At 38.5% G+C, this 18,844-nt stretch overlaps 1 protein-coding gene across 12 annotated transcripts in view; it reads right to left on the bottom strand.

The window, feature by feature from the left end:
- Positions 1-18,844, bottom strand: part of LOC123688953 (disks large 1 tumor suppressor protein) — a 742,726-nt gene that overhangs the window by 169,850 nt on the left and 554,032 nt on the right. The gene's annotated exons all lie outside the window — the stretch shown is intronic.

Raw genomic sequence — 18,844 nt, 5'->3', positions numbered from 1 at the left:
CGAATATCTTGGCGCTGACGCGTCCCTTCCTGAAGACGGCGCGCCAGCTGCGGTCGAAACAACGAACACAAAACGGGAAAAAAAACATCTTTACATTCGTTCCGCGTGAACCACCCCAAAGGGGAGGAAGTGGGAGGGGGACGGAAAGTGAATCGGAAGCAGTTCGTTTTATGGGGGGAAATGCAAACAAACAAGTGAAACTCGAAGGGCTGTTTTCCAACTTGGATTTTCTTCGTTCCGACAATGTTTACTGATGCTCTTTGAAGATTTTCAATAAAGCGGAATCTCCTACATATGAAGGGAAAATCTCGGCGCATATTAAGGAGTTTAGACTCCAGAAGCGGAAAAAGTTTCAATCAACTGGCTTTCACGACGCCTTTTGAAGGGCTGTTTTCTTTTTGGTCTGCTTGAAGAGGTGAAAAGGGTGATAAAGTTGTGGATTCGGCTTTGGTAGAGCTGGTTTTTATGGGCTGCGTCGCTTTGGAACTATAAGGGTTTAACGAGGCGCCCAAAAAATATCAGATAGAAAAAAACGGTACAAATATTACGACAAAGTTTGTGTTATCCATCCCAAACAGAATTTGGAGACTCGAGAACCGTATTGTTTTAAATATCATCGTTATATTCAATGTTTTTGATCTAATTATTATTCCTGGCGTATATGGGTTAACAGAAATGTTTACTTCATTGTTGTATACACTTGCCGAAATTTTGTATTAACATATTATAGATATGGGACATTGAAAAGATGCGTTATATGAAATATTCATAGCTCCTTCATCAGGAAAGAAAGTATATAATTTTCAGTTTTCAACTTCATGTTATATCAAAATTAGTGAGGATATAAAAGTCTTCCAATAAGGGGTTCCAGTTTGATATTAAAATATCGACTAAAGAGTAGGTTTATTTTGAGAAAAATCAATGCATATTTATTTCATTGTAAAGAAGAAAGTATGCCAGTAACTATGGAAAATAGTATCAGCCAAATGGCCACCACGACTACGCAGCTGTATGTTCTCGATAACATCATGATTTCCATTTTTGTAGCATCGAATTGATTTTGGAGCATTGACATTCTCTTTATTTCTCACGTGGCTTCAAACGGAACCCAAAAGTGCATTGGCGATGCTAGGGAGGGGGACAGGGGGGGCTCGGTCCCCCCCTTAAAATCCTGCTGGCCCCCCCTGAAATTGGACATACTGAGGCTAAAAGATTGGCAGAACTATAATATCGCTTAACTTTAGCCCCCCCGAAAAAAATCCGGCCCCCTCTTGGCCACCCCTGTTTTTGAAAGCTGGCGTCGACTTTAGTTTTGGGAACTGTGGACCATTTTTGTAGTGAATAACAATTTCATTGAGTTATTGAAGCGTGTATCGTTCTATTTTTAGTCATGGCGTAGTTTTACTTGTCAAATGTCAAGAGATGATAAAGATAAAGAGCTATTCAAAATGAAGCCCTTTGTAATAATGAGAGAAATCATATACAATTCGAAAAAGAGGCCAATAAAAAAGTGTGACCGCTTTTCCAAAACAGCGAAGTTCACGAAAGATATAAAAAAAAATATATTTCCGTGACAACAGATGCGAGTCGAGATTCAAGCCGGCTTGACTTGATATTCAAGCTACTTGGCTTGAGCTTGACTTGAAATCAACTCAAGTTCAAGTCAAGTAGTAGTTTTTCAATGTCAAGTCAAGTATTTATTTATTGACTACTTGATTTAATATTGAAAAGCTACTACTTGACTTAAACTTGAGTAGATTTCAAGTCAAGCTCAAGCCAGGTAGTTTGAATATCAAGTAAAGTAGCTTGAATATCAAACCAAGCCGTGAATCCCTAGATCCGACCGAGATGATAATTGAACTGTATATAAAAAAACAATTTTAAGTTCAGGAAACAAAATATCATGATCACCTCTCCTTTACGTCTCCCGGACCACAGAAAACTGAAGCAAAATATCGATAAAAATTTTATCCAATATATATGTTACATCATATCCATTTAAGAAATAATTCAGTTCATCTAGAGGGAACACCACCACGTGCTTGGTTCAAAATGAAATTAGAAATATTACTTTTCACAAATAACCAATTTTAATGAGTTTTCATATGATCTATTTGAATAATAATCCACACTGTAGTATCTTAATATTTTAAATTTGCGGATAAAAAACAAAATAATAATTTTGGTAACTTTACCTTTTTGGCAAAAGATTATTCCTGCAAAGCACTGATGTATTTCAAAAATAGTCGTGAAAAACGCCATCATAGAAGAGGAAAAACTTGTGAAAATTCATGAAAAGACTTGTGAAGTACTTCCTTCCAACAAAAGTTGGAACTATAACAATATTCCTAACTTATACTGATCATTCAATTGATCTGGCAATACCATACATTATTTTTGTTCTTCCTCCTCTGAAAAAATATAAACAGATCATGTCACTTGATGACGTTCCCTCTTAATGTAAAATAATCGAATCTCTAGTTAATTATATCATCCAGAATATCTAGATGAACTAACCGACAACAATGACATCACATCTAATATAAACCTGAAAAAAGTTCAACAAGGGCGCAATAAACGAGAGCCTAAAAGCTCCCGACTCAAAGTCAGAGCTATTCTCTAATTTTTTTCAATACGCTTTCATTCCTCGATGAACCCCCAAACTCGGCAGACAGACAAGCGAACGACCAGGTGAATTATTTAGCGTTCCATCAGCATTCCGGGGGGCGATGAATAATTCAGACAGTTCGTCAGATTGCCACGGCCGGGATCTGATATATGCGCGTTCCTTCGATGCGTTCGCGTCCATCTCCATACATCTTCCCCGGGAGATATGGGCAAGGTTAATTCAGCCCGTACCTATTTCAGCGGCCGCGGGTGAAATATCGGCCGAACCGCGTCCGAAATGCAACAACCGGGTGAATAAATCGTTTACGCCCTCTTTGTTCGGTAGTAATTTATCGGGGCGCCCGCGTTTCGGTCACGAACGGCAGGTTATCGGGATCAACACTCACGACTGGACGTGTATGGGACCCTTTGTTTATGGAGGTTCGCAGATTTCGTACGGAAGATACATTGCGGCGTTATCTAGGCGTCCGTCTTGGGCTGATTTGAATTCTAGAAGTTCTAACAAGGTTCGTCTTTGGAGTAATAGGCTTATAAAGAGGGAACATACTTCATTTTCAGTAGACGTATGTTGCCCCCAAAATGTTCTAATATATTTGATAGATGAAGTGAAGAATAACTTATAGTTGACAGAGAATTTTTGCTACTTCGATTATTGGCCGTAAAGCTGCACTCAGCGCAATTCCCTCGCGCAATAATTTCGCGAGGAAATTCCACCTAGTGTTGACGCTCCGCCACCCCTGAGTAATTGAGGTGTTTGGGCCCACGCTGTGAGCTGGAACTCAATCGGTTTTAATCCGCGCATTGGAGGATTTCGCACATTCGAGTTCAAACGTGGTACCCATATATGCGCGAGAGAATAATTGTGTTTGTTCCACCATTTTCGAAACCGGCGATTTATCTTCTCTCCTTTCTAGCTTAAACATAACATTAATATAACATAAAATGCGGCTGCTGAGGTTGAAGGAACAAAACATGTTGGCTGTGAAACTAGAACTAAATGCAGCTGGCTTGAGAGCTTGCCCTACTCGCACTGAATTGTGCTCTATTTAGGGTAGTGCGAAATTTCACTCGAAGCGAGTAAATGATTTTCCCTGGGGTGACTTTCGCGAGGGCTTCATTAGGGCTCTGGGATAATTAATATATTCCAATAAAAATAAACAATTTTTTGAATAACAAACAACGTGTTGCCGGTTTTACTGAAAAATGTGCAAGTTACACGAAATATGTGGCTACATACAACAAGACGGGTTCCAAGCCACAACTCTGCTATTATAAAATGATATTTAGATCAAGAATTCTAAAACTAATTGATAAGCTAACGGAGCCAACAAATATTTCCCAAATCGATTGACTAACTTCCATGGAACACTTTCTGTAAAACTTACTTTCTTTTTTCTATTTTTACTGTACTTTCTGAAAAATATGATATGCAAAAATGATTCCGATAATTTGGATATTTCGAAAATGAAAATCACAAACGCACACGTCAATGTGAACCCTAATATTCTGGAAGAAGTAACTCATAATGAAATAGGAAAGATATAATATGTTTGGATAATAATGGTGGACATATAGAATATGAATATGATTTAAAATGTTATTTTACAAAAACTGTTTATTGTTATTGAAATATATTTTTTATTAAATATAATAATATGGAAATAGTTGCAAGGCCTCTTTGATTTTAAGGAACAAAATCATATATTTGTCTTCAAATCAAGGCATACTGCCACAATATAGTAAAAAAATAAATGGAATAGAATTAGCATAAAATACGCTACGAATTGCTAACAGTTTGAAATGGAAAAAAATTGTATTTGGAAAAAAAATTGAATGAAATTATCATCAGTTATGTACCTCGAAAGAAAATTTGATAGCGCCGTGATGCCTGGCGTCTTCATTTTTTTCGCAGACTTCGCGCATCTCACTTCAACACCGACTTGTACGAAACTCCGATTGCAGAATAATGAAATATGCGGCCGTATTTTTTATGTGTTAAGATATTTTGCAATAAAAGGAGATATAATAAAGAACCAAGTACCATTTTGAAATGTTTTTCATTAAAAATTTCAGAGTACTGAATATTCAACAATAGTATACTATTATGAAAAACGTCATAACTTCAGATAATTTTGACGTCAGATGTTTAGTCATAAGGTTTTTCCATTTTACCTGTTTCTCTCTTGCAAATGAGAGAGGTATAAATCACCGAATAGCTAATTTCGCGAGGCGCTCCTACCGCAATACAGAAGAAACATCTGTCGCCGTCGTTGTCCTTCCAGACGCCAGGCGTCATCGGTAAAGACGTCGCCAGGAAAAGTGACCGCAGGTGCGTCCAAATCCGATGCAAATGAGGACGTCGGGAACGATGTCGTCGCTCGTAAAGCAGTTGGAGTTTTACTCGTGACACAGCTGTTTGTCTCTGACGTGGGCAAAAAAAAATTGAATGGAAATTCCGGGATGGCATATTCAAGACATCCTATTTTTGGGATGATTGATGAGTCTCTCGCTTGTCGAGAAAGTTGAGTTGATCAAAATTACTGTTCGAAGTTGACGAATACATCATCCGACGAGAAAACTATCATATATGAAAGAAGTTAAGGTCTAATTCGACATATTTAAATATTGTTGATAAATGATGAGGTTCGTACGAAATATAAATATTATGACAAGGCGTGCTTTAAAAGGTTGATACTCGTGTTGATAGTATAAATTTTAGTTCAGCAGGCTTGGCCAACTTTGAAATTATGGATAGTGAAATTCTGATAGTAATGAGTTTTCTGAATTCTCAACCATTTCAAAATTGTAGATCATATGAACTGTCAAATGAGCTTGCTACATAAAATTGAAGGTTAATAGTGTTATGATGTAGGCATAATATGAATGTTGCACTTACGTAAGTGTCCTTGAAACACTTTCAATGTTGACGTTTGAGTAAAATTCTTTGCACCTTATTTAAACCATTGGATCCAACAAATTTCTCCTGACTCTGGAGAGCATATTGTATTCATCGAAATTTTCATTCCAACTAAATAAATTTACGTAATATTTATTCAAATTTGAAACTCATATTGCATTCGCAAGCGAATGAATCACAAAATACTCGAATTGCATATCATAATAAAAATCCAATTTTGAATGCAGAACAATACTTCTGGACCAGCATAAGCTAGGAAGTCCCCTAGCTTATCAATATATTATTTTTTTAGTTTGAATTTTTTTCTTGTGCATTATTCTGATGTTCTGAACGATATAATGGCAATGCTTATTGCAGGAAATAGTGCAATTTTTCCTAGGCTGATCAGAAAACTGGACCAACTAAAACATAGTTCGAAAGAACAATCAAGCAGAGATTAATCTTTCGAAGCAAAGCTCCCGAGAGCCAATAATTCTCGAATTAATAAGATATTCCCCTTGCAAAAAAGATATAATAAATCTCATGACGTCCTACGTTTACCCCAAATTAGTCAAGTTGGTTTGTTTATTGGAATCGAATTTAATTATTGTTATCTGGTTTCTGGAACCGCACCAAATGCGCTTCTAATTGGTGCTCAGCTGATTTTTTTTTCAGATCCCCTCGACAAGTCTTATTATGCAAATCTCTCGTTTGTAATTCCCCCCCAATATCGGGACTCTGTAATGTGATTACGTTGGATAAAAGCCGGAGTTTTCTGCCTGGTAATCTGTCTTTTTTCTCGTTTCTTCATATCGGGAAAAAGAGGGAGTTTCGAATTCGATTACAGTTTATTTTTTGCAGGCCAAAACGAAGCAGAAGGTTCAATTACATCACTAAGAGAGTTATCGTTCATGAATTCGCCAATTGCATCCTTGGGGTCCACATAACTGTATACATTATGTGGCCACAAAGGGTTCAACTGGCGAAATAATGAAACAGTGTTTTTTTATTCGTAAGTGATATCATAAGAACATTTTATTTTTCCGAAAAAAAATCGAAAAAATACGTTGCTAAGTATTATTTCAACAAAAATCATGAGTGCTCGTCTTCTACTCGGATTTTTGAACTTGCACGAATGCTTTTTAATGAAAAAATTATTATGTTGCAAAGTGTTTTTTCGATTTTTTTGAAGGAAAAATTAAATGCCCAAGATTATTCCATGAGACCTTAATTACTTGTTTTCAAAGATATTGTGATCTTTCATGACAATAACTGTCGCAGGTATACTGAGATAAAAAACCACTTTTAAATTAAAATTGAGCATTTGTGATTGGAGGAAATTAAGAAGAGAGAAATAGTCTTTTTAAATTTTGTAAGATTGTGATGACATTATCAGCACGAAATTTCGCGAATTTCCCGAAATTTGGCTTGAAATTGTTATTTTTTATATTTTGTATTGTCCCAAACGAAATTGTGCACATAATCGAATTAGATTACAAACTCCCTTAATTCTAGTGCTGATGGTTGAAAGTTGAGACTTTTTTCAGTTGACAATTCGGAAATAACATACATTGAAACGAAAAGCTACCGCCACTTTCCTGAAACAAAAAGACACAAAAAAACACTTCAGCCGATGTAGCGCCCATTACGCCAAAGCGAGAAAAAAAAACCGTCCCAATACCTCTCTAAAACGCGGCCAAATACCCCGAAAATGCGGCCTGCACCGACACCCGCAATTCGTTCCAATTTGAATTATATATGCGGCGGGGCCGGGTTCGAATCCCTGAGGGACACCGTACGCGGTCCCGGTCGGTTCTTCGACCTCGCCGCGCGACACGGACATAAACAACCGCCGAATTCCCAGCCCTCTGGACCGGGGGCGAATAAACTAAAACGTCCCGTCACGCGATCCCGTAAGGGCGGGAATAAAAACGGCTCTTTATTCCCGCTTTCTGGCGCGGCGGGAGCTCCCTGTAAACGGGCGGCGATCCTGTATGGATTTGTACGTACGTGACTGGAGTTATTCCTGCGATTTTTTTCCAGTCCTGCAGGACACACGTTACTGCCGAACGCTACTCCTGGGAAATTGGGAGGGGGACGAGCGTGGTGTTCCTGCTGCCGGAAGGAGCTTGAAACTCAACAGGATTGCTCTCGCAGGTTGTTGGGACGGTGCGTGGGAAATAATGGGATTTATTATTCATTGTTCAGGATTCTAAAACGAACAGAACTGTTCACTTTTTAGGCCTATACTTTGCCCAATCTTGAGTTTGGAAGGGGAAGTGTCGCTGTCTTCGAGATGACGTTGTTGAAGAGGTGGGGGATGACGTGAAATGGTCTGCTATAATTCGTTCAAATTACTCATCTTTTTGTATAAGGAGTGGAATTTTATTCCTTACGCCTCTACTTTCATTTTTCCGATTTCTAATTGTCTAATGTCTAATTGGGAGACTTTTCTTTCTTCTCTTCTTTGAAAGAAGTATTTCCTTTCATCTGTCATTCTTATTTTGATACTTAGTTTCTCGATTAATTCCTTATTTTCATGCTCTTTCAGCGTCTCTTTTGTCTTCTTTCTTTGTTTTTCGACTATTTCCTCAATAGTTTCAATTTTCAATTATTCTCTGATTGGTTGGTTGCTTATATACCATGGGCTGTACGTTGCAACTGATTTTTATTATTGTCTTTCGTATTACACTAGGTTACTCCTGCATACGTAATGCTTGGCAGTATTTCATTATCTTCATCTTGTTTTCTGTGGAAAGATTACCTCTTTGCATTGAGCAGCGGGTACAATCTCCCGTGCAATAGCCTTGACTTTCTTCTGTTTTCCTTTATCTGTTTGTTAAAGTTCATTTTTTGATCTAGTATTATTCCCAGATAATTTGCTTCCTTCTTCCATTGCATCGTCTGATTCTCTATTTTGACGTTTCCTGCTTTCTCTTCCTTTACTGTTGTTCCTCCGAAGTAGATTGCAACTGTTTTCGTATTCACTATGAATCTCCATTTCTTGAAGTATTCCATCAGTTTATCTAGGTCTATCTGTAACTGCATAGTAAAAGTTTTCCAAATTCTACTGTAATAATAAATAGCGGAGTCATCTGCAAACTGGGCTATCTTGTATCTATTCATTTTCGGTATGTCTGCCATGAACAGCAGCGGTCCTACCACCGATCCTTGAGGAACTCCAGCTTCAAATTCTCTGATCGTCGACCTTGTCGACGTAGCTCTTACATTCAGAAAAATGTAATATGTATTACTTTCCTGTGGGATTCATCAAGTTGAAAGTTCAACCAGTATTTACTTTTCATGTTGAACAGTTTACGTACAAACAACAACATAGCACACAAGAAAGAAGTCTGCGAAATCTCACCTATAAACTGACGTTAAAAATAATGTAGAATTTTTATTACGTTTGTCATTTGCGGAAAAAAATTAGAGTTACGTAATATAAGCTTTCATCAAATTTTTAACAATCTACGAATTAGACATGATTGAAGCTATTCAAGGTCCTCTATTAGGTCTGAAGCTCCCATTACAATATGGAATCTCATCTAGCTCTCCATGCATCGGATTGTCATACAATCATTTAATCCATCGATACATTCCTTGATGAATAATGGTCGACCATTTCATCCTCGAATACTATAATCCATTGTTCCAATCGCATCGGGAACTTTGGAGCATCTGCAATAGTAATTAATCCATAATAGAGAAGCCCCAAAGAGGATTACGCATCTCCCCGGTGGAGCGGCAATTTATACCGAATCTCCAAATCATCGTCCAAATAATCGAAGATGCATATGCTGTCGGATTTCGGTGTTGACTCTCTTAGTCTAAGTATCACTTGAAGTGGTAAATACACTCTTGATAATGCAGGAAGCGAGAATTAGTGTTAACATAAGGGATAGGGATGTGTCGTTGATTTATGATTCAATCTACTGGCTGTTACGAGGTTTGATGATGCTGTAGAGATATTTAACAGGCGGTAACATCTATTGGTAATTGGTTCGAAATTCTCGATTTGGTTTACTGCATACAAATAAAAAAAAAACTTGCAGTCTATCTCAATTCGAAAATTGTGGACTCAAAGGGTTCCAAAAATGTTTCATTCGATTATAGGATTAGGTGGCATACGGCTAGGTGAAACGCCAAGTATCTAACTGTTTGGGGGTACTTTTGAAGGTCTATTGCTCGATCGAGATAGTTCTATCGAAAAAAAAAAGATTTGACATTTTACTAATTCCGGAGTCTTCAGTATAATGTACTTATTTATCCTCTGATTTGTGAAATATGCTATGAAATTAATTCAATGACCAATTCAATTCGATAAAAGAGCTGATCGTTACAGAATGGCGAATGCGCCATTTCAAGTTTACTTCGATGGAATAATTTTCCAAAGTTTCTTGAAGATTTCATCAATGGTGGGGTCATGACGAAAGGATAATCAAACATCAACAATCATAGATGATGGAGTCAACACACCTTGTATCTTCTCTTTCAGCTTTCCACCATCCACTTCTGGATGTAGCCATCTTCCATAGTCCTTCATCTCTGCCTGTCTCTGGCTGGTTGTTCCCTGTTCTAATCAGCTATTTTCCTAATATTGTCTTCTCATTTGCATTGTGGTCTACTTCGGCTCCTCCTTGTTTGGCGTGATCAGTGTAGCGTTTGAACTAACAATTTATCTGGGTTCTGTCTCTATATGACCTACCAATCTCATTCAGAGATGTTGTGCAGGTGGAGCTGAGCAGGTCCAATTTTCCAAAATTTTTGTGAAGATTAATTAATTAATTAATGGTGCAGTCATGACTAAAGGACAATCAAACATCTTCAACAATCATAGATGACGGGAGTCAACACACTTTTTATCTTCTCTTTCAGCATTCCACCATCTACTTTGGAACGGAGCATCTTCCATAGTCTTTGATCTCTGGCTTGTTGTTCCCGGTTTTACAGATTTTTTTTCTTAATATCGTCTACTCATCTGCGTCTATATCTTTGATTCGCGTGTATACTGTCCATTTCTCTGGCTATAAAGCCAGCACATCTCCATTTGGGGCCGACTAACTCTGCTAAGATGGAGATGGGCAGATCATATAACCAGGCTGAACCCAGAGAAATGGACAGCTTGTGAAGTATAAGCTTATAATGTGATTTGAAGGCATGTGAAACACCGTACTATTCGAAAAAATGAACAAAATATTATGAGCCTCGATATCAACAAATCAAAATAAGATATTTACGTCCTTGCTTCCAGATATCGGGAGAATCTGCGACTAAACAGAAGATAAATCCTCAACGCTGAAATACGACCGTACCAGAGGTTAGGCCCGTATTTATGAGTGAGGTCAAGAATCCGCCATAATTCACGCGTACGTGTTGCCAGATCGTGCGATAGATCCGCCGTAGTCGCTCTGCATAATTCAGTCGCAGCCTCCTCGATCCCGGACCATCGAGCGTTATAAAATATTTATAGAACCGTGTGTACATCATAACGGAATGAGTTGGCCTACGGGACCTGCGCCCATCAATCATTCAGATATAGGCGAAAGATTGCCCGTAAAAAAGGAACGTGCGGTATACAAGGTTGTTCCCCCCTCTCCTGCGGAACGAATAGCGTTTTTTTTGGCGTTTCGTTCCGCCTCGAAATGACGAATTATTCTTCGGAATTTTATTTCGGCCGGAATGATGAAGTTCTGAATTTTTAAGTACATAGGGAGTTTTTTCTGCAATTCTTCGGTCGTTTTCCCATTTCGGAAACAATAGGCGTCGTCGCATGATGACTTTTACTTCTCTTTGCTGTTCGTTGGCGCGATGGATAAATTATCGCTTCCGACGGGGAATTTCTTGCCGGTTTTTTGCGGAGATAATGTTCGGAAGGGCCTTTTTGTGCTGTACTTGCGGACTGTATGAATAATTCGACAGAAATATGGGCGATACTGTTCTAAACTCGCTTAAACCCATTTTATATTTCTTAATACGAATTTGAAGGAAAATCTTGGGTCCACGGCTGTTCTCCAGGACAGATTCAGTTGAAACTTTCATAAATATTTTTTTTTCTTTTAAATTGAATGTTGAGTTCCATGTTCTTCAACGAAAGGCAGTCTTCTGGTACACCTCGTAGCAAGCCTTGGACCGTTCGAACATCAATATCCCGAATTTTATTAGAACTCCGTAGTCTTAAAATTGTTGCTCCTTTTTCAATTCCCAGACACTATTAGTCAAAATATACAAGATATCTTCAATTGGTTGAGCCTGCGGAATTTCTAGAGGTTGTTGGTTTTCGTCAAAAAAGGTATATAGTGAGCATACAGCCAATTTTGCGTATCATGTGCAAAATATAATATCGTTTTAAGGATGCTTGTAATGGATAAATTAACCAATTTCATCTACTCCTATGGAATTATATATTCATTATTCAAGTGCTTTTGAGCAATTAATAGTATCTATTAACAAACAGCGTGAGTTATAATAACTCACTATAATAAATCGGAAAAGATGGATCTGTGCTTCTATACTTCTCTGCTTCCATTCGATTGGCCGAAAAAGAACATTCCATTATTGTTATTGAAGGGAGGAATATCACTTTGATAATTTTGACGTTTAAAGGAAAGTTTTTGAGTTCTTTCTCTATTCTTGCATTTTAGTATTTATTGTAATAGTCGTAGATAAAGTATAGTATTCAACTTGCGGTAATGGTCATAACTCACTTGATGAATTACAGCACACGCCTGCGGCTCGTGCTGCAAACTTCATCTGCTTGAGTTATGACCTATATGACCGCTCTTTGAATAATATACTATTATTAAGCAGATATCAATCTAACTTTCACTGTAAGCAGCTTCGCCTCTACCCTGTCCCATATTTGGACTGGAAATCCAACCAGTTGAAATCGAGCATTTAACTAAAACTTTATCAGCAAATTTGGTTGTGGGTGTCCACAATATCGAAAATTGTGATGTGAAATTCAAGTAATTGATGATAAAAAGTACTTTACTATGAGTATTACTAAAGTACTTTTCATCATCCATGACGATGATTTATTTGCAAAATTTAAAATATGAATAAATATAATAATATCGATAATTATTTATATTATAAGGGCAGAAGGCATTGATCTTATTCCACGAGTTCGAAATTAAAAAAAAACGAGACTCTGACGAGTTTTTGAATAAACGGGAGTTATAATGGAATAGAATATTTCCACAAATATCGTTTAGCGATGTTAGCGTTAAAAAATGATGGTTGATATAACAGCTTCCTGTATCACAACTTTGACAGATATTCCCGCACAATTTTTTTCTTCCTGTTATAGATATGTTTATTCTCATTGAAATAAATTATGACAGCATGAACGGATTTGCCACAGAATTAGAGAAAAAACTTTGATATTCAGTGAATAAGATGAAACACTCGCATCAACATGGAATGTCTAAAATCGAAAACGACAACAAAACCGCTTATTGTCGAATATCACCGGGTCCAAAAATTTCCCCACGGTAGGATCTCAACTGCTCGCACAACATAACTCAGCGAACATTTGAAATTTTTCGCCGTCATAACCCGAGCGGGAGAATTTCAATTTTCCCGGAAAATTCCCGGGATTCTCCGGAAAACTAGAAAGCAAAACCTCGCACACGCACCTGTTCCAGGTATTTACGGCCGCATTATCCTTCTTCCACTTTTCCGCGTGTCTCGGAGACAAATTCGCGATCGTATGCATTGCTCCCCGAGTCTCGGGACACATTTTCCGAGAGAACATTAGTCACGTCGCGAGGGGGCGCCACTGATAGAATGCATACTCGGAATTCCATACCCGTTTCTTTTATCGAAGGCCGTTACTCAAAAACTGGCACCCACACTCGGGTTCAGGTGCAACCGTTAAATTTTCCGTGTCGGAATTGATAACTCGCGATTTTTCTGGCTTACTTGTTTTTCTGAAGGGGATTTGTCGGTGAAATGGGAATGGCTAACGTTGATGCGTGGAGTGGTCATTGAAGGATCGGGCGGATGTGGTATTTGTGAAAGCGGTATTTGTTTTATATGGCCCTCATCAAAATGGACAAAATCTGGATATATTTTTCGGGATCTGAGGATGTTGGAATGTCCTAGAAACTTTATATTTTCAGGGTAGATTTCAATCTCAAATGATGTACATAAATGAGCTAAATCCGTACAGAGCTTCCGTAAATATAGCTGGTCAAAATATTGTTTTCCTTATATTCTATCTTCTTAGAAATTGTTCATTTTTTTTATTTGTAGTTGTAGTTTGTTTTCTAGTTTTGTGTAGACATCCCATGGTTCACTGTATTCGGAAATTCTAGAGTAACTAAACAATTGTTATTTTTTTTCTTTCAAATGGAACATCCTGTATTCTATTCATATTTCTGGAATATGTAGAAACACTACCATTACAAGTTTTATCGAATCTAATAACAAGTATCCTTCGCGAATCCATAACGTTTTCCTCATTTCCAAAGATTGACCCTCATAACAGATACTCGATGTCTAATTGGACACCGCATGGTGACTACTGAAAACGCCTCTTAATAATCGGGATTATCGATGATTTGGTTTAAAACGTCGCGTAGTAAGTATTTAATCTACTGATACTTCATTATTTCAACGGACTTTTTTCGAAGACTATATGCAAACCATGTTCAACAGATACTTTGAATCTATCACCATTCACGCAATTAATATACATTTTGGAAAATTGATACTTTATAGCTCGCTCACCAGAGCAAAATGTTGTCGTCTGATGAGGATGGAGTTAAAATGTTGTAGCAGTTTAGGCGAAGAAATAGGAAACTAAGACGCTATTGTGTTCATCCATCATTTCAAGTGGTCGAGAATCATGGAGCCGTAGAATTGTAGTATGTAGTATGTGCCGTAGAATTAAAGACTTATCCCACCCAGTTTCAGAAATGCTATGGAATCAGTCCAAATAACTTGAGTACTGCCGGAGATGTTAGCATATTAGCGAATAAGATACTACAAAGATGCTATTACCCCACAGGAGAAATTCAATATTGAATGCTGAATCGTCGGACATGTCCTGATAACTACAAAACTGGACCCACAAACTTTAGGGTTCTAGGTGTGGAGACAAATCCACCTAGATATTGCTCAACTACAGGCAAAGTATATCGTTTTTCAATACATCCGTGCTCCAACGTAGGAGAATATCCTAAACTGAAAAATTCATTTCATCATAATCCAGAGGTCTTAAATTCCCCCTGTTTCATTCACATCAGTCGAAAGGATAAAAGAGACCAGCCAATGTCCTTAAAACATGTTTTGTTTGTTTTTCAATTTTTGTTTAATTTCAATTCACAACTCTTTTTCCCTGATAGATTTTTCCCAAGGAAAACTTGTGTTATAACACTAGATCAGATTAGATTACAGTAGTAGCGTTGAGTACCTCACTTTATGAACTTTATTACCTTTCTGGGGCTACATCCCTGACTTGTTCTGATTTTAAAAACCAAGAGCCAAGGTGTTGTAGCTTTTTCCGGTGAGCAGCTTCACATTCGCAAGTGTTTGGCTTTCTTAGTGGCATCTTGACAGAAGCGCTTGGCCTTCTAGTTCTTTTCTTTGTGTACCAGGCCTAACTCATACTTCCTCCATCATCAAAGGGAAATTAATTTATAAACAAAATAACATCCCTTGATCAGCAGTAAACAGCTCTTCCAATGATTACAATAGGAGGTGCTTATTCCTGCTTTTCTACAAGGGATTTGTTTCAAATAGAAACAACATTCTGCCTTTAACCCTTCGTCGAAAACTCTCCCCAACGCCAAACCGAGCCAGTCCTTTCCTCCCTCAGGACGAATCATGCCCGCGAAACAGAAAATGGAGATTTACGGGACCATCCACTTAGAGTAATGTCGGCAGATACATCTCTGTTACTAGACGCAGCGGCGAGTCCGTTCTCGGCTACGGAACTATGATCCCGGGATTTATGGGACTTGTTCTGAGTAAATGGAATGCGGTTCGACTTAATTGCCCTTCCGTGTTTTTAATGTAACCGTATTTATTTCGACACATTAACTTTTTGACGCCGAGCTCTAAGTAATTTCGGACGCGAGTCGAAAAATGACGTCGGGGAAGCTGGCTGTTATCCGGGAGATAACTAGCGTTATTAGATCGCTCTAATATATCTTGGTAATCTTATTGTTTTAACGACTTTTCTCTTATTTTGCGAATTTCTTTGGGTTTTGGTCACTTGCAAAATTCGTGGTGAGTGTACTGCGTCAATGTGTGTGTTTTTTAGTAGGACAACTTGAATCCCTTCAATTCCAGTTTTCACCTTTGAATTTTCAATAAAGAATGATTCATTTTGCTCAAAATAGATTTAGATTTAATTTAGGAGGTTACGTTTCGCCAAGACCTAATGTTCTATTGTGCCTCCATCGGAGCTATTCTCTCCATAACCTGATCTACAGCTCTCTTTCCAGTTCCAGAGTTCTGATGAATTCCAGTATCTGGGATGGCTTCAAGGAGGCTAACTCCTCACTTCTATAAGGCAGGTTTTGCGTGGGCTAGCGATGGCGAGGCAGTCCGTCACCAAGTGATCTGGAGTTTCTTTCTCCTCTCCACAGAATCTGCACTCGTCATTTTCTGTTAGACCCATTCTCATGAGGTGTTTCCTAAGGCGGCAATGCCCTGAGATGAATCCAGTCAGGAGGTGTAGCATATTTTTACTAAGATCCAGATACTTTTTGGATCTTGCTTATGTCTACATTTTTCTAATACTCGCTGTTTTTTTACTACGATTGGTTCACCAGGGGATGGATTGATAAATTTGGACGATTCATTTTTTGTTGTTATGGCCGTTGTTTATCATGTTTGGTTTGATGAAGTGGGTCGAAAAATTATGTGAACGGAGAAATTGACCATGTGGTTACACTGTGAACTTAACTTCGTAGTTGTAACTGAATAGTTTCGCACAGCGATAAATGCAATGCAAAGCCCTTTCATATTGAGTTAGGCGTATTTCCGATGACACCATCGACAAGACTTGAGCACCTTTAAATAAATCCATTCAAAAGGACCAGACAGACTTATACACCCATTAAGTGAACATCTACGTTGTAACATATGCAACTGTGATAGAAAACAACACGTGAACGATAAATACCAGAGCCAACTACTTCGGTATAATTAGATAAAAGAGAAATTTCAAACTTTCCAATTTACCTGTACTCAGAATATTCCCATATGACTACAATATATATTTTTTCAGCGGATAAAGATTTTCTAACCCTTCAAGCACCATATGACCAAGTCTTTCACACAAAGATACTTGCAACCGAAAGATGTGAGGAAATGAACCTAGTGAGAATCTATTAGAAATGTGATATACCGAAACATCGAGCTTGTATACAATCGATTCTAGGATGGTATTGGAGTGCCGCAGTAAACTCAACGAACTAGGCAAGAGTTACAAGGTTGAGTCTGGGTTTCCTGTTACTCGGGAATTAAAGTAGATGAAGAGGACAAAACACTTGGCAGAAAAGGAGAACTAAGTCCTTTCATTGACCCAAAACCTTTCTGTGGTATTAGTGAATGTGCCTACAAGAAAAAGTTTTAGGAGAAGGCCAGAACCGAAAGAGAAACACTCTGGATGGATCTTCCAGGGTTGAACCATTCTAATAAGTTTCTTCGAAACTTTGACACTGCGAGATTTAAGAAGTATCTGGATCTTAACAAGAATATGCTACATCTCACCGCATTCCTGACAAGGCATTGTCTCCTCAGAAGCACTTTATGAGAATTATTCTAGAAGAAAACGATGAGTGCAGATACTGTGGAAAGGAGCAAGAAAATCCGGCTCACCTGTTGACGGAATGCTTTGCCATCGCAAGCCAACGCAAAAAATGCTTTGAACAAAAGACTTGTACAAGTAAGTATTCTTGAAGCCATGCCCGATACTAGAGTTCATAAGAACTCTAAAACACTGGACGTCGAGCTTTAGACTACGACGACTTATGGCGTGAACAGCTCTGAGGAGGGGGGTAAAAGACAATCAGGTCGAAGAGCAATACAACTCCCCTTAAATCTACAATATAGTCTGCAAAACGTCAATTCTAAAAAGGTTGAACTTTCTTCGGATTTATGAAAGAGTCCAAATTCAAAGGAACAGAGCAATGAATGATGAATGTTGGACTGTTGCTACTCAACATTTACTTTCATCACTTTCCTTCCTTTCGAATTCAACATCCTTGGACTGATAGCACCATGTCTCAACGTTTACCGAATTCATAACCTCTCAAATATGCTGATTCAATTTCTTGCGAATGCAGTCGTTTGATCCATGCTTTCTCAACTTAAACTCCTTCAATCGATTGGTAGCAGCATTGTGGATCTATTTCTTCAGGATTTGGTCTCCTGTAATCTTGGTGGAACAACCAAACATTGCCGAGTTGATCAATGTTGTGTGTTTCAAAAGTTACCGTTTTCACAATCACAGAAGATACGAAAAACAAGTAAGTTTCCAACAATAATTATCAAACAATAAGGCTTGTTGTAAGCGATCTACTCTGATATGTCGAGCTGAAATATTTTCCAACCGAAGTTAGAAACCACTAAATTGTGGGCGAATATAAAGAAAGTATAATAGTGTAATAAGCCTAAAGTGTTGAATCACCAAACATCGCTCAGTATTCCACGCACAATTTCCGCTGTCAGCCACAACAGAAGAAGCTCTTCGCATCAAGGCTCCTTCCGAAACCTGAACAGGGAAGCAACCACCAGCCTTTCACTTTCAGATTTACCGCTCGTTCCAGAAAAACTCCGGCGTCTCTCGCCATACGTCTTCCATCATTTCCGGGTATCGCGAGTCCGTGCTCCGACCGCGTATCTCCCCCCTCCTTCTCCCCCTCCCCCTCCGGCCAGACGCAATTAGGAATAATAACGATAAACGAAACGGTTGGAAGTCGCTTCCTGGCGGCACCGGAAATGAGATAGGCAAACTCCTGAGCGACGGCGCGCGTCCATTCACCAGGAATCTCTGGCGGTAGCATCGAGGTTGATTAACGATCGGATTAATTCGCCGGTCTAGCTTGCTATCCCCCAGGATGTTTTATCTAGCGGGGAGTTCTTCCGGGGGGGGGGAGGAGGGTAGAGCGGGCGGTTTTGGGAAGATGCGGAAGTCGTTATTTTCAGGTGGACTGGATGGAAATCGTGAAAGAAGGATCTTCGAGGAGATTACGATTAAAAATTGTATTTTGATCCATTAAGGTTTGCTGTTTCAGGGTAGGTTTTAGTGGCGCAATGCTACATGGGTATCTCTAGTTGAGATAGAAATACGTAATGAAA

Source organism: Harmonia axyridis, chromosome 1, assembly GCF_914767665.1.
Source record: "Harmonia axyridis chromosome 1, icHarAxyr1.1, whole genome shotgun sequence".
NCBI lineage: Eukaryota > Metazoa > Arthropoda > Insecta > Coleoptera > Coccinellidae > Harmonia > Harmonia axyridis.
The sequence above is the reverse complement of the archived record's forward strand: the minus strand, read 5'-3'. Positions and strand labels throughout refer to the sequence as shown.